Source organism: Aegilops tauschii, chromosome 6 (genome assembly GCF_002575655.3).
Source record: "Aegilops tauschii subsp. strangulata cultivar AL8/78 chromosome 6, Aet v6.0, whole genome shotgun sequence".
NCBI lineage: Eukaryota > Viridiplantae > Streptophyta > Magnoliopsida > Poales > Poaceae > Aegilops > Aegilops tauschii.
Genome location: NC_053040.3, coordinates 227806812 through 227822121, shown reverse-complemented (window position 1 = coordinate 227822121; position 15310 = coordinate 227806812).

The following is a 15310-nucleotide window of genomic DNA, read 5'->3' as shown; positions in this document are numbered from 1 at the left end:
CCAGCCTGCTGCGCCCGACGGCGTTTGCCCCGACGCGCTGCAAGGCATCGACGACGCCTGCGCAGCGAGCTGCCTCACCGATCTGCTTGGCGAGACTCGCATCGCCGACGAGCCCGTGTCCGACGCGGGCACGGACTACCCCGAGAGCCGCCTCGTCAGCCTCCTCGACCAACTTCACGTCTCCAGCGAGCCTGCTGTAGACTTGGAGTCGGTCGGCTCCACCGACCCGATGCTTGTCGACTCCGACACGGCATCGCTCGACGCCTACCCCTCCGACGTGGTAGTCTTCGACGACCCTCTCCCTCGAGCTGACAGCGGCAGCAGCGCTGTCACCGAAGTGCTGGTCATCAGCCACGTCGCCAACTCGGGCGAGAACGCGCACGACGCCCTGCAAGCGGCGATGCGTGACTTATCCATCCCCATCCCGACTGACGCCGACGCCGAGACCCTGGAGGCACGCCGCCTCGCCCTCATCGCGGAAGGCCAGAAGATAGCCTCCATGAGATGCCTCACCGAGGCTCACCAGCAAGAAGTCGACCGCGCCGCCTTTGGCATGCCGCCTCATGGCGGGCCGAGCCGAGCCGGCCTCGTCCAGAAGCGCGGCGCGGCCATCGCCAGCATGCTGGGGGCGGACCGCCCCATCTACGCCACCCCGCTCGAGAATCTGCGAGCCGCTCAGGCGGCCGCTGAAGAGCTAAATGGGCTGGGAGCCGATGAGCTCCCCTACATGACAAGGCGAATCCAGCAGCTGATCGACGCGGCCGCAGAACGGCACGAAACCGGCGCCCGCGCTGAGAGTCCTCCCCCGCGCCGAGAGCATGCCGCGACATCCCGGTCGCCGGCTGCGAGCGGTGCCCGCACGAGGAAAGATAAGGAGCCGGCTGCTAGCCGCAGCCGGACTCGGATCACCATCGAGCGCGACGCGGAAGGCCGCCCTCGGGCAGTGGAGCGCCAAGGAAATCCGCCTCCTTCCCCGCCTCGAGGGGAGAGATATCCCACCCCGCCGCCTATCACGCATCCGACTCTTGGTGGCCGACTAGGCCACCGCGAAGGAGTCGGCGAGAACGACGCCCGCCACCGGATCGACTGCCTGGCTCGATCCCTGGTGCTAGAAGAAGAACACGATGTCGGTCCGCCATGCTTTGGCCCCCGCATCCACGACGAGCCCTTCCCCAAAGGGTTCTCGCTCCCCAGAGACACGCCCAAGTACAACGGCTCTGTGAAGCCGGAAGATTGGCTCATCGACTACTCTACGGCTGTCCGCATAGCCAACGGCAACAGGCGCGTAGCTGTGAAGTACGTCCCCCTCATGCTACAAGGCACGGCGCGTACCTGGCTCAACAGCCTCAAGCCCTACAGCGTCAACAGCTGGCTGGACTTCACGGAAGTCTTCGTCCGCAACTTCACCAGCACGTACAAGTGGCCTCCCAAGCCTCGCCAGCTCTCCCTATGCATCCAAGGGCCCAACGAGTCGACCCGCGACTACCTCACGTGGTGGGCCGAGCTCCGCAACTCCTACGAGGGGGTGCACGAGGTTCAGGCCATCGAATACTTCACCGCCGGGTGCCGGGAGGGCATCCTCCTCAAGCACCGACTCCTCTGCGACGAGCCGGCTGCCCTCGACGAGCTGCTGATCATCGCGGACAAGTACGCCACGGCCGACTCCTCGATGAAGACCGAGCTCCGAGTGGACGCCTCTGGGAAGGTGCTCGCTCCGGCTCCCAAGACGCCGGCTGGCGACTCCAATCGGCGCCCCTACCAGAACGACCACAAGCGCAAGGCCCCTATGCCGCCTTCCACCAGTCGGCAGGTGGCCACAGTTGAAGATGAGCAGCCCGAAGAACGGCCCGCTCCCAAGAAGAAGGGCGGCAGGCCGGCTTAGCAGCCGGCTTTCTCCTACGAGCAGACTCTCGATGCCCCCTGCAAGTTCCACAGCGGCGCGAAGCCGTCCAACCACACGACCCGAAAGTGCCACTGGCTCACACGGATCTCCAAGGGCGAGGGGCTGGTGCCGCCTCCGCCTCCCAGCCCGCCGCCTCCAGCCCCCCAGCAGCCGGCTGCTCGACCAGCAGTCGGAGCCATTCAAGATGAGTTCCCTGAAGAGCACGCTGCCTACGACGTCTTCACAAGCCAAGTTGAAGACAAGCGTAGTCGGCGCCGATAGCACCAAGAGGTCAACGCAGTCGCCTCCAGCAACCCCGAGTTCATGCACTGGTCCAAGAAGCCTATCAACTGGAGCCGGGCCGACCACCCAGAGGTGATGCCGTCCCTTGGCTCCTATGCATTAGTATTGGATGTCACCCTCGCAACGGAGAGGCGAGCTGCCCGATTCTCCCGCGTTCTGATTGATGGCGGAAGCAGTATCAACATACTGTACCGTGATACCATGGAGAAGCTGAACATCAAGGCAAAGCAGCTCATGCCAAGCTGGACCGTGTTCCATGGCATCGTACCCGGCTTGCCCTGTTCCCCGATCGGCAAGATCAAGATGGATGTTCTCTTCGGAGACAAAGATCACTTTCGCCGAGAAGCAATCTGGTTCGAGGTAGTAGATCTGGAGAGCCCTTACCACGCCTTGCTTGGCCGACCTGCTCTGGCCAAGTTCATGGCTGTGCCCCACTACGCCTACCTGAAGATGAAGATGCCGAGCTCGAAGGGGATCATCACTGTAGCCAGCGACTAGAAAAAGTCCATCGAGTGCGCTGCAGCCAGCAGTCGGCTGGCCGAGTCCCTCGTAGTAGCGGAAGAGAAGAAGATGCTGGAGCGAGTTGTGGCCATGGCCGGCAAGCAGCCGGCCTTGTCCCCCAACCCCAAAGATTATGATGCGCAGGGCTCCTTCCAGCCGGCCAAGGAGATGAAGAAGATACCTTTGGACCCGGAGAACCCGGAAAGGTTTGCAGTCATTGGTGCAAACCTGGACAGTAAATAGGAAGGCGAGCTCGTCGACTTCCTCCGTGAGAATCGAGACATCTTCGCATGGTCCCCAAAGGACATGCCGGGTGTTCCGAAGGATTTTGCCGAGCACAAATTGCATGTCCGAGCCGACGCGAAGCCGGTCAAGCAGCCCCTCCGCAGACTCTCAGAAGAGAAGCGAAGAATCGTAGGAGAAGAGATAGCCCGGCTCCTCGCCGCCGGCTTTATTATGGAAGTATTTTTCCCAGAATGGCTTGCCAACCCAGTGTTGGTGTTGAAGAAGAACAACAAGTGGCGTATGTGTATAGACTACACCAGCCTCAACAAGGCCTGCCCAAGGATCCGTTTGCTTTGCCACGGATTGATCAAGTGATAGACTCCACGGCCGGATGCGAGCTGTTGAGTTTTTTGGATGCCTACTCAGGATACCACCAGATCAAGTTGGACCCAGCAGACTGCCTGAAGACTGCCTTCATCACACCATTCGGAGCTTTCTGTTACCTGACTATGACATTCGGCTTGAGGAATGCCGGTGCCACTTTTCAGCGTTGCATGCAGAAATGCCTCCTCAAGCAACTCGGCAGAAATGCCCACGTCTACGTAGACGATATTGTGGTGAAGACAGAGAAGCGCGGCACCCTGCTGGAGGACCTCAAAGAAACATTTGCCAACTTGTGCCGATTCCAGATCAGGCTCAACCCCGAGAAATGCGTGTTCGGAGTACCAGCCGGCCAGCTTCTAGGCTTTCTGGTCTCCGAACGCGGCATTGAGTGCAACCCTGTGAAGATCAAGGCCATTGAGAGAATGGAGATTCCTACCAAGTTGCGGGACGTGCAGAAGTTCACTGGGTGCCTGGCCTCCTTAAACCGCTTTATCAGCCGGCTAGGAGAGAAGGCTCTCCCCCTGTACCGACTCATGAAGAAATCCACTCATTTCGAGTGGAATGACCAAGCAGACCAAGCCTTCCATGAGTTGAAGAAGATGCTGACTACTCCACCTCTCCTGGCGGCGCCGACTGAGAAGGAGCCCATGCTCCTCTACATTGCCGAGACTAGCCGAGTGGTCAGTACAGTTGTCGTGGTCCAGCGCCCGGAAGAAGGCCGAGTCCAGCTAGTCCAGAGGCCGGTGTATTATCTAAGCGAAGTACTATCCAGCTCAAAGCAAAACTACCCGCACTACCAGAAGATGTGCTATGGAGTGTACTTCGCCGCCAAGAAGCTGAAGCCGTACTTTCAAGAGCATCCCATCACGGTCGTGTGCACCGCCCAGCTTGCCGAGATCATAGGCAGCCGGGATGCATCCGGCCGGGTGGCTAAATGGGCCATTGCGCTGGCGCCCTACACAATCTTCTACCAGCCCCGCACCGCCATCAAGTCCCAAGCATTGGCCGACTTCCTCGTCGACTGGGCCGAGACCCAGTACCTACCGCCGGCTCCCGACTCTACCCATTGGCGGATGCACTTCGACGGGTCCAAGATGCGCACCGGCTTGGGAGCCGGCATCGTCCTCACCTCTCCCAAAGGCGACAAACTCAGATACACGCTGCAAATCCACTTCGCCGCCTCCAACAACATGGCCGAGTACGAGGCACTCATACACGGGCTCCGGCTAGCCAAAGAGCTTGGCATACGCCGGATCCTGTGCTATGGCGACTCAGACTTGGTGGTCCAGCACTCATCTGGCGACTGGGACGCCAAGGATGCAAACATGGCGAGCTATCGATTCCTCGTCCAGCAGATCAGTGGGTACTTCGAAGGGTGCGAGTTCCTTCACGTACCACGGGCCGACAACGACCAAGCAGATGCCCTGGCGCGGATCGGCTCCACCCGACAGGCTATACCGACCGGTGTCTCTCTCCAGTGCCTCCTCAAGCCGTCCATCAAGCCGTCTCCAGAGTCGGACTCTATCTTCGTACCGCCTGCCCCTGATGCAGCCGGATCCGACTGGAGGAACCCAGCAGCCGGCTTGGGGACTTCAGAACCTGGCCCGGGGACTGCAGCAGTCGGCCCGGGGACTGCAGCAACACAAGAAGCGATGGCCGACTCCAACCCCCCACCACCCAACCCACCCACCCGAGTCACGGTGGCCATATTGACAGTAGAAGAAGTCACAGCTCCATCATGGGCCCAGCCCATCCTCAACTTTCTAGTCAACAGAGAGCTGCCGGCTGATGAGATCTCGGCAAGACTAGTGCAACGTCAAGCCGGAGCATATGCAATAATAAATAGAGAGCTTGTCAAGCGCAGCGTCACTGGAGTCTTCCAGCGCTGCGTCGAGCCAGAGAAAGGAGTGGCAATCCTCAAGGATATCCATCAAGGCAAATGCGGCCACCACGCAGCCTCAAGATCACTTGTGGCCAAAGCTTTCCGCCACGGTTTCTTTTGGCCGACTGCTTTGGAAGATGCCAAAGAGATAGTCAAGAGCTGCAAAGGATGCCAAGTCTTCAGTTCCAAGCAAAACCTGCCGGCTTCTGCACTCAAGACCATCCCCCTCACCTAGCCCTTTGCCGTCTGGGGGCTGGATATGGTGGGCCCATTCAAGACAGCCCGCGGCGGCTTGACACATCTGCTTGTCGCCGTGGACAAATTTACCAAGTGGATCGAAGCAAAGCCGATCAAGAAGCTAAACGGGCCGACTGCCGTGACGTTCATTGCCGACATCACTACTCGGTACGGCGTGCTGCACAGCATCATCACCGACAACGGCACAAACTTTGCCAATGGAGCACTGGCACGTTTCTGCGTGACACAGGGTATCCGACTGGACTTAGCGTCCGTTGCCCACCCGCAGTCAAATGGCCAGGTCGAGCGTGCAAATGGACTCATCCTCTCTGGCATCAAGCCCTGACTGGTCGTACCACTAGAGCGATCGGCCGGTTGCTAGCTCGATGAGCTACCGGCTGTCCTCTGGAGTCTGCGTACTACCCCTAACAAGTCGACCGGCTTCACTCCGTTCTTCCTTGTATATGGTGCCGAGGCTGTCATCCCAACCGACATCGAGTTCGACTTGCCTCGGGTCACCATGTACACTGAGGCGGAGGCCAAGGAAGCACGAGAAGACGGCGTCGACCTACTGGAAGAAGGCCGGCTGTTAGCACTCAGCCGGTCCGCCATCTACCAGCAGGGGTTGCGCCGTTACTACAACCGCAAGGTCAGGCCAAGATCTTTCCAAGAGGGCGACCTTGTGCTTCGGCTGATCCAGCGAACAGCCGGCCAACACAAGCTCTCGGCCCCTTGGGAAGGCCCTTTCGTCATCAGCAAGGCACTAGGCAACGACTCCTACTACCTGATCGACGCACAAAAACCAAGAGCACGCAAGAGGGATGATTCCGGCAAGGAGTCAGAGCGACCATGGAACGCGAACCTCCTGGGAAGATTTTACAGTTGAAAGCAGTATGTATCATGCTACCCTTTTGTATTAAGTACGAAACAACAAGCCCCCCGAGGAGCACTCGGGGACTGCCTTCCTTTATCTATGAATGACGAGTGTCATATTCATGAATGTATTATTACATTTGATTTTCTGTCTGGCACCGGGTTCGACTAGCCGACCCGGGGACTGGCCGCCTTAAGTTATATTAAAAGTTCTACCTGAAGTCAGACAAGTAGTGTGCCGGCTCCCGGACCCTCTCTTGTTGAAAGTCGCAGCTCGAAGAACCGACTGTCCGACTAGCAAGAGCCAAAGGTAGAAAGGATGCCCACACGAAAAACGGCTAAGGACTAACGAACTTGTGTAACGAAAAGACGGCCTCCAACCACGCTTGCCGACTGTCAAAACAGTCGGCTGGCCGGCCTCCCAAACACTTCGCTATAATCCAACAAAGCTAGAGTACTTGCCCTCCCAACTAGCCAAGCACTTCTCCAGCCACAGATTGCAGAGCAACTGTCCGACTGGGGAGGCGGCAACCAAGGGAGGGCGGCAAAGGAAACATCGGAATGATGAAAAGCAAAGAACAAGGGAAAGGCAAACACATGCATATTCATATTTACACATAAGGCCCCCAACAGGCCGGCAATCAACATAGTTCGAATACACCCCCAGTTGGTGGAATTGTGCAAACTTAACAAAATATTGTTCCAAGAGTGATAAGACAGGAAAATAAAGACAGCAGACTAGACTAAGGGCGCGGTGTGGGAGCCGGGTTGGTCGGTGGAGACGGCGCCACCGGCTGGAGGAGTGGCCGGCTGGCGGGTCTCGGCTTGATCATCGCCGGCTGCAGGCGGTGCACCCGCGCGTGCCTTGTTGCTGGAGGCACGGTCAAGTTGAGGCTGACCAGCCGCTCCACCATCTGGCCCGGCGTCTTCACCTTCCTCCCCCTCCTCGCCCTCCTCGCTGGAGTCGATCTTCTCCGCCGAGTCTTCGCCGTCCGCTGGGTTCAGCCCGAACCACTCCTCCGGCTGGGCAACACCGTTGTCGTCCACCTCAGGAGCGAAGGCACTGGTGTCGGTGTAGTCGGCGATCGCCGAAGCCCGCCGGATGATAGCCGGCCGCGCCGGCTCCAGCTCCGTGTCGGCCTGTTGCCGCCAGGTGGCCAGCTGGTCTAGACTCAGCCCGGGATACTAGGCCTTGGCGAATTCCAGCACCCACCTGGCACCGGACCGAGCCGCCGAAGCCTTCCAGGCCTCGAAGCGGCCGACTGCCACCTCCAGCCAGTCGGCAGTCCGACTGGGGGTGCGGGGAATCACTTCACCAGACCAGAGAGTGGCCAACACCTGCGCTTCGACACGCTGAAGCCGGCGGAGCAGGCGATGAGCCGGCTGGAGGCGGGCTTGGATCGCCAAGAGCTGCTCCTCCAGCGACCGGCGAGCATTCGGTGCGATCTCGGCGCCAGCCTGCCTCTGTGCCTCGCGGTGGGCCTCGACGATCTGGTTGGCGGCAGTAGAGTAGCCAGGGAAGTACTCTGCGCAAGGAAGAAAGAGAAAGAAGAGAAAAACACCAAGTCAGAAAACGAGCTAAAACGGCAAGCGGCAAGAAAGGACGTAGAGGAAGGCGGCTTACCGTCAACCAGGTCTTCGATCTGGCCATAGCCGTTGATCAGCGACTGTTTCGCCTCGGCCCAGCTGGCCGCTTCTGTTTCATACTCGGCTTGGAGGGCGGCCTCGCTGTCCCGCACCGCCTTCAGAGCCGCCTTTTGGCTCTCCTCCTGGTCGGCCAACCTCTTGGCCAGGCGGTGACGCTCCTGTACCAAGGCGGCAAACTCAGCCTCCTTAGCGCCGAGGGCGGCCTGAGTCCCTCCCAGCTGCTCCCTTAGACTGGCGTTGGCCGCTGCAGGGATGGCAGAGAAAAAAGAAGCAATAAGAAGAAGTCGTCAGGGAAGATCCGACCCGACTGCTCAGCAGTCGGCCCGAATCTCGGGGACTACACCCAGTGGGTGCGCTGATGCGCCCCCACGTGAGATAAAAAACGAAGCACTTACCCCGGCTCTCAGATAAGTCAGCAGTCTTCTGGGTCAGCTCCCGAGCCTGGGAGTTGAAGGCAGCCGCGCGGAGGTTGTGGTAGTCCTGCAAGTCAGGCAGAAGAGCGAATGAGAACAAGAACAGCAAACACAAGGTCCGCTAGGAAGTTCCAAGCCGCCTGCTCAGCAGCCGACTCGGAACTCGGGGACTACACCCAGTGGGTGCGCTGACACGCCCCCACGGAAGAAACCAAGATCAAAAAAGCAAAGACAAGAAGACTAACCCGGATGGCCGCCCGCGTCGCAAGGAACTCGTCGTTGTACTTCCTCAGCGCCGCAGCCTGGGCTTGAAGCTGGGTCCGGACGTCCTGCGCGGCCACATTCATCACCGCCGTCCCTCCACCCGGTGTCCACCCCGAGATGGCGCTGGCCGCCTCCATGTCCTGGGCCGACGAGCTGGAGCCCGCGGCCTGCTGTGGCTCCGATGCAGCCTTCTGCGGCTCTGATGCGGCCTTCCCCGCGCGCCGGCGTGACGGCGTCCGGACCACCAGATCAGTCCTCGCGGCCGGCTCGCCCCCGGCCGATTGCGCGGGCGGCAAGTTAGGCCGGCCGCCTTGGGTCGCCCCAGTCGGCGGGGCCGGTGCCGCCTCCCTCTCCAGGACGACGTTGTCATCCTCCCTCTCCAGCCCCGGCTGGTCGCCGCCGGCTTCTTCTGGCGGCGGCTCTGGGGCCTCAGGCGCCGCGACGCGCAGAGGGGTGACTAGCAAAGCCCCCTCCGCCATCGCCGCGGCCACAGCCTCCGCTTGGGCCTTGGCCACCGCATCGGCGCGCGCCTTCGCCGCCTCCTCCTCCCGCGCCGCCTTGGCGGCGGCCGCCTTCAATGCCTCCGCCTCCCGCTCCTCCCACGCCTCCCGCGCGTTCCGCTCTGTCGCCGCCTGAAGATCAGCATGGGGGTCCACGCGGTGAGTGGTGCTCCCGGATCCTCCCGGCGATCCAATGACGGAGGCGGCAGCAACCCGCTTGAGCGACAATGGAGCCCTGATTTTTTGAGAAAGGACAAGGATTCATGAACTACCAGAGAGAAGAAGAAAGAATACATGAAGGAGTATATACTTATGCCGACACCGTCTGCGGCTGCTTCACCGCCTTGCGGAAGCGGGCCGCCTTCGCGGCCGCCTCTTCCCGCCTGGTCGCCGCTGCCCCGCCCTTGGGCTTCTTCGGCCGACTGCCGAACAAACCCGACGCGGCACGACGCTTTTGCCCGCTGCCCCGAGCAGGCGGCGCGGCAGAGGAACCTGCGCCGTGGCCAGACGCCGGCTGGCGTCGTGGGACGACTTCTGCCTCGTCGTCATCCGACCAGTCGTCGAAGCTGACTCCAAGCCCGGAGCCGCCTGCCTCGCCGCCGGCTTGGCCGCCGCCCGCCTCGGTGTTGTCTTCCATGGCGGCCGCCCCCAAGTCGGGGTCCTCCAGATCATGCTCCGTCCGGTCGGGGACGAATCGGCGCTGCGCGTCCGACCCGCCTGCAGGCCGAAGAAGAGGGCTCTGTCGAGACAAGCCGACTAGTCAGAGTTGGCCAAAAGGAACTCGGCGACAAAACTGAGAGAAGAAAGGGAAAAAGAGAACATACCGTGGGCGGCGGGTGAGCTCGGCAATATGGCTCCTTGCCAAACTGCCACTCTGCGGAGAGCTTGCAGTTCGCAAGGTAGTTCACCATGTGGGCCACTTCGTCGTGCGGCATGTCTTTGGTGCACATCCGACTCGGATCGAGCTGGCCGCTCATCTGACAGATCAGATGAGGGCGGCTCTGGAGCGGAAGCACCCGACGCGTGACGAAGGCGGCTAGCAGGTCGGGCCCAGATAGGCCCTCCGACTGGATCATCATCCGCAGTCGGGCGACAGCCGCGGCTCCAGCCGGCGTCTGTGTCACGGCCCGATAGGACCACTGGGGCCGCCTACCCGCCGGCGGGCCGGCTACATAAGCCGGCAAATTGACGTAGTCTCCTTGCGGGGCGACGTTCTTCACATAGAAGTATGACTTCTGCCAGAGCTTCACCGACTGGATCAGCGTGATGACGGGGAAGGGGTTGTCGGCTGTCACCCTCCGCATCGCGATGAAGGCGCCACTCTGAGCCGGCACGCCCTACATACGCGTGCCCAGCTTGGACTGGAAGAACTCACCCCAGAGCTCGAGGGTGGGGAGGACGCCGAGGTAGCCTTCGCACAAGGTGACGAAGGCGGACAGCAGCACCACCGTGTTCGGGGTGAGGTGGTGCGGCTGGAGTTGGTAGAATTCAAGAAAAGAGCGGAAGAAGGCGCTCGCGGGCAAGCCGATGCCGCGCAAGAAATGCGAGCGGAAGACCACCCGCTCGCCCTCCTCCGGCTCCGGCGTGATCTCCTTTGCGGGCGCGAGGTGGACCCGCACCTTATCCGCGCCGGGCAGCCGTCGCGTCTTGCGGAGGAACTCGACGTGGTCCTCATGGACGTTGGAGCCGTCCCAGTCCCCGCCGTACTGCATGACGGCGTGAAGCCGGCGAGAATGAGCGCGGTGGCGGAGAAAAGGATGGTGGGACGGCGCGGCGGCGAGGCGCTGCTGTGAGGGAGAGCAGGAGGAAGAAGATGGCGGAGAGGAGGGGAGCGTGCGAGCGCCTGCCGCTTCCGCTCCTCCCCCTACTTATAGCCTCGTGCGGCGAAGCCGAGGAGGCGAGACGTGGGGTGGGACGTGGGATTAACTGCACCCACTCCCCCCACGTCCCGCGATTACTGCGCCCTAAAGGCGTGCCGAAAGCGCCGCAGGAAGACGTGCGGACGGCTTTGAGCCGCAGAGAATCCGCGCCCGGGCCCAGGCGTAGGAGTAGTGGGCCCCCGACCTGCCACGACGTCTTGTCGCGCGCGTGGGCTGGCAGGCTTTTCAGCCAAGGGATGCCACGTGGTTCGCAGGCGGCGAGTGGCCGGCCCGCAGCCTGGCGCGCGCGCCAGCAGACTCCCGCCCTCCGACTTCAATTTTTTTTCGCCAAGACGGCGCGCCCAATCGAAGCCGGCTCCCAGCTGCCGGCTCGTCAAGATAAGAAGCTGCCCGAGCTTCTCGACCTCCACTCAGCCTCGAAGCCCAACCAGCTTCGGGGACTACTGTCGGAGTAAATGGCCACGGGTAGCCTAACCGACTCCCCCTAGCTCTTCAAAAATTATCAAGCCATTCAAGCCTTCAAGCATACGAAGTATAGGGCCGCCTTCTCCCGGCCGACTATCCCCAGGGCCGACTTCCCGAAGGTGACCCAGTCGGAAACCTTCCCCAAGAAAGCTACGAGATGTCCGACTCCAGGAAGCCGGCCCAAGAGGACCGACTCCCAGAAGCCAGCCTTGAAGAAAGCCGACTCCCAGAAGCCGGCCAAGACCGCACCCACCAAGACTGCGTCCACATAACGGTGATAAGACGGGACGTGGCTGCAGTGCGGCCCACTACCCCCGAATCCCGGAGCCGGCATGGCCACAGGGCGTCGTACGGATCAGCCATCTCCCGTCCGGCGCGGCACTGTAGCCATGTTGACCTCGACGTCACCCAAGACAGACGCCAGTACGGCCCGCAGGTGGCGGGCCCCTTTAGCCAGAGAGACGCTCAAAGGCGGCCCGGCCTCCCCTAGTCGGCCGGGGGCGTGGCCGGCTCCCAATAGCCGGCTACCTCCCTCCCTCGAAACACGAGCCTCATTAAGGAGACAAGACGAGGTGAGGCTACAGTGAGAGCCCGCAAGGCGGCGGCGCTGTAGCCACGCTAACCTCGACAAAGCCCTCGTCATCAGGGGCGAGGCAACAGTAACCAGCCGCCGACAAGACCACCAGGCGGTGGGGCCGGCCTGTCGACCAAGAGGCCGGCAGCCGGCGGGACCCACAAGTCGGCGGGCCCCAATGGCCGGCGGAGAAGCCGGCGAACACAGACACTGACGGCTGGGACCCACGCCCAGCCGGATTACTATTGTACCCCTGGGGGGTAGGCCTATATAAACCCCCGGGGCACCCATGCAAAGGGTTGGTCTCAGAGAATGACACACACCACATAGAGAGAAAAGGAGAGCTAGCCTTGCCCTTCTTCTCCCTCTAACTCGACAGCTCAAGGAGCGTTTGTAGCTACTCATTTTGATCTAGTGATCATGCGGAGACCCCACAGAGCAGGACTGGGGGTGTTATCTCCACGGAGAGCCCTGAACCTGGGTAAGATTCGCCGGCGTGCATGTCTTCGCCTCATCCCGTTTCCAGGCACCGGCGACGTCTTACTGGCTCCCACAATGATAAGCCACCCGTTGGCATATGTCGCACCTACTACCTGACACATCTCATCTTTGGCCAAAAGAAATGCGTAGCAAGTATATCCTCCGTCTTCTTCACGCCAAAGTGTCCCATTAATCCTCCTCCATGCGCCTCCTGCAACAACAAAAGACGAACGGAGCTAGCTGGAATGCATAGCTTGTTAGCACGAAACACAAATCCATCGTTAACGACGAACATGTTCCAAGTTCTCCCTTCCTTACAATTCTGCAATACATCCTTAAATTCAGCATCATGCACATATTGATATTTGATGGTCTCCAAACCAAATATTTTAAAGTCAAGTTGTGAAAGCATAGTATAACAACGTGACAATCCATCAGCAATGACATTTTCTTTACCCTTCTTGTGTTTAATGACATAAGGGAAAGTCTCAATGAATTCAACCCATTTAGCATGTCTACGATTCAGTTTTGCTTGACTTTTAATGTGTTTCAAAGATTCATGATCAGAATGTATAACAAATTCCTTGGCCCATAAATAATGTTGCCCTATTTCTAAGGTCCGAACAAGAGCATATAATTCTTTATCATAAGTAGAATAGTTCAGACTAGGCCCACTCAATTTTGCAGAAAAGTATGCAACAGGTTTGCCATCTTGTAATAAAACACCTCCTAATCCAATTCCACTAGCATCACATTCAAGCTCAAAAGTCTTATTAAAATCAGGAAGTTGGAGTAAAGGAGCATGTGTCAACTTATCTTTCAATACCGTGAAGGCTTCTTCCTGTGAGGTACCCCAAACAAAACGCACATCCTTCTTTGTAAGCTCGTTGAGAGGTGCAGCAATGGTGCTGAAATCTCTCACAAAACGCCTATAGAAACCAGCAAGGCCAAGGAAACTCCTCACTTGTGTGACCGTTTTGGGCTGCGGCCAACTCTCAATAGCTTCAATCTTGGCTTTATCAACTTCAATTCCCTGTGGAGTAACAACATAGCCAAGAAAAGATACTCGGTCGGTGCAAAAGGTGCACTTCCCAAGGTTACCAAACAAACGTGCATCACGTAGAGCAATAAAAACAACACATAAATGTTCCAAATGTTCTTCCAAAGATTTGCTATAAATCAGTATATCATCAAAATAGACTACCACAAATCGTCCAATGAAAGCACATAAAACTTCGTTCATTAGTCTCATGAAAGTACTAGGTGCATTAGTTAACCCAAAAGGCATGACTAACCACTCATATAAACCAAACTTAGTTTTAAATGTTGTTTTCCATTCATCTCCCAATTTCATACGAATTTGATGGTATCCACTACGCAAATCAACTTTGGAGAATATTGTAGAGCCACTCAATTCATCAAGCATATCATCTAGCCTAGGAATAGGAGGACGATAACGAATAGTAATATTATTAATTCCTCTACAATCAACATACATACGCAACGTACCATCCTTTTTAAGCACTAGTATAATAGGAACAGGACAAGGACTAAGAGTTTCGCGTATATAACCCTTGTCGAGCAGCTCCTGTACTTGACGCGTAATCTCCTTCGTCTCCTCTGGATTGGTTCGGTATGGTCCACGGTTGGGTAGCAATGCACCAAGAATTAAGTCAATTTGATGCTCAATACCTCGAATAGGTGGTAATCCTGGTGGCACGTCTTGTGGGAAAACGTCAGCGAACTCGTGCAAAATGTTAGTGACAGCAGGGGGCAAAGAGGAAGGCACGTCCTCGAATGATAATAATGCCTCTTTGCACACAAAAGCATAGCAAACAGATTTACTAAAATCTAGCTCATCAATATCAGATTTTGTGGCAAGTAAACATGCACTTTTCAATTTAATTTCAGAAGCAACACTAGATGGTTTATTATTAGGTTTCATTTGTTGCTCAAATTCTTTTGCCACAATCTGATTTTCACTCTTATTTTTCTCCTGTTTGCTTTACTAGCTCTATTAATATCATCTTTCAAAATGGAATCAGGAGTCATAGGAAGCAAAGTAATATTTATATCCTTATGAACAAGAGAATACTGATTGTTTCTACCATGGTTTACAGAATTTTTATCAAATTGCCATGGTCTACCAAGTAATAAGGAACATGCCTGCATAGGTACCACATCACAATCAACATAATCGGCATATGTAGAGATACTAAAATGCACCCGAACAGTACATGTTACCTTAACCTTGCCGCTATTGTTGAACCATTGGATGTAGTAAGGATGTGGATGTGGTCTTGTGGTGAGAGATAGCTTCTCCACCATCTCCATGCTAGCCAAGTTGTTCCAGCTCCCTCCATCTATGATGACGCGAATAGAATGTTCCTTCACAACTCCCTTTGTATGGAACAAATTATGCCTCTGATTTTGCTCAGCTTGTGTAACCTGCACACTCAAAACACGTTGAGCAACCAAACATTAATACCTGTCAGCGTCTTCAGGAGCCATGTATTGCGTCCCATTTTCAGAATCATCTCCACCGTGTTCTTCACATGTAATAAGAGCCAAAGTCTCCTCATCATAGTCACTAGCGGACTCATAACCACCATCCTCAGTAGCAACCATCACACACTGAGATTTGCATTCTCTCGCATAATGACCTCTTCCCTTACAACAACGACAAATAATATCACTTGTGTGCCCTGTTGATGCCATGGAAGAAGAAGAGCTCTGTACAGGCCCGACAGGTGTGCTCTTGGAAGATAGTGGTGGTTGTGCCTGCTTTCTTGTATCACGG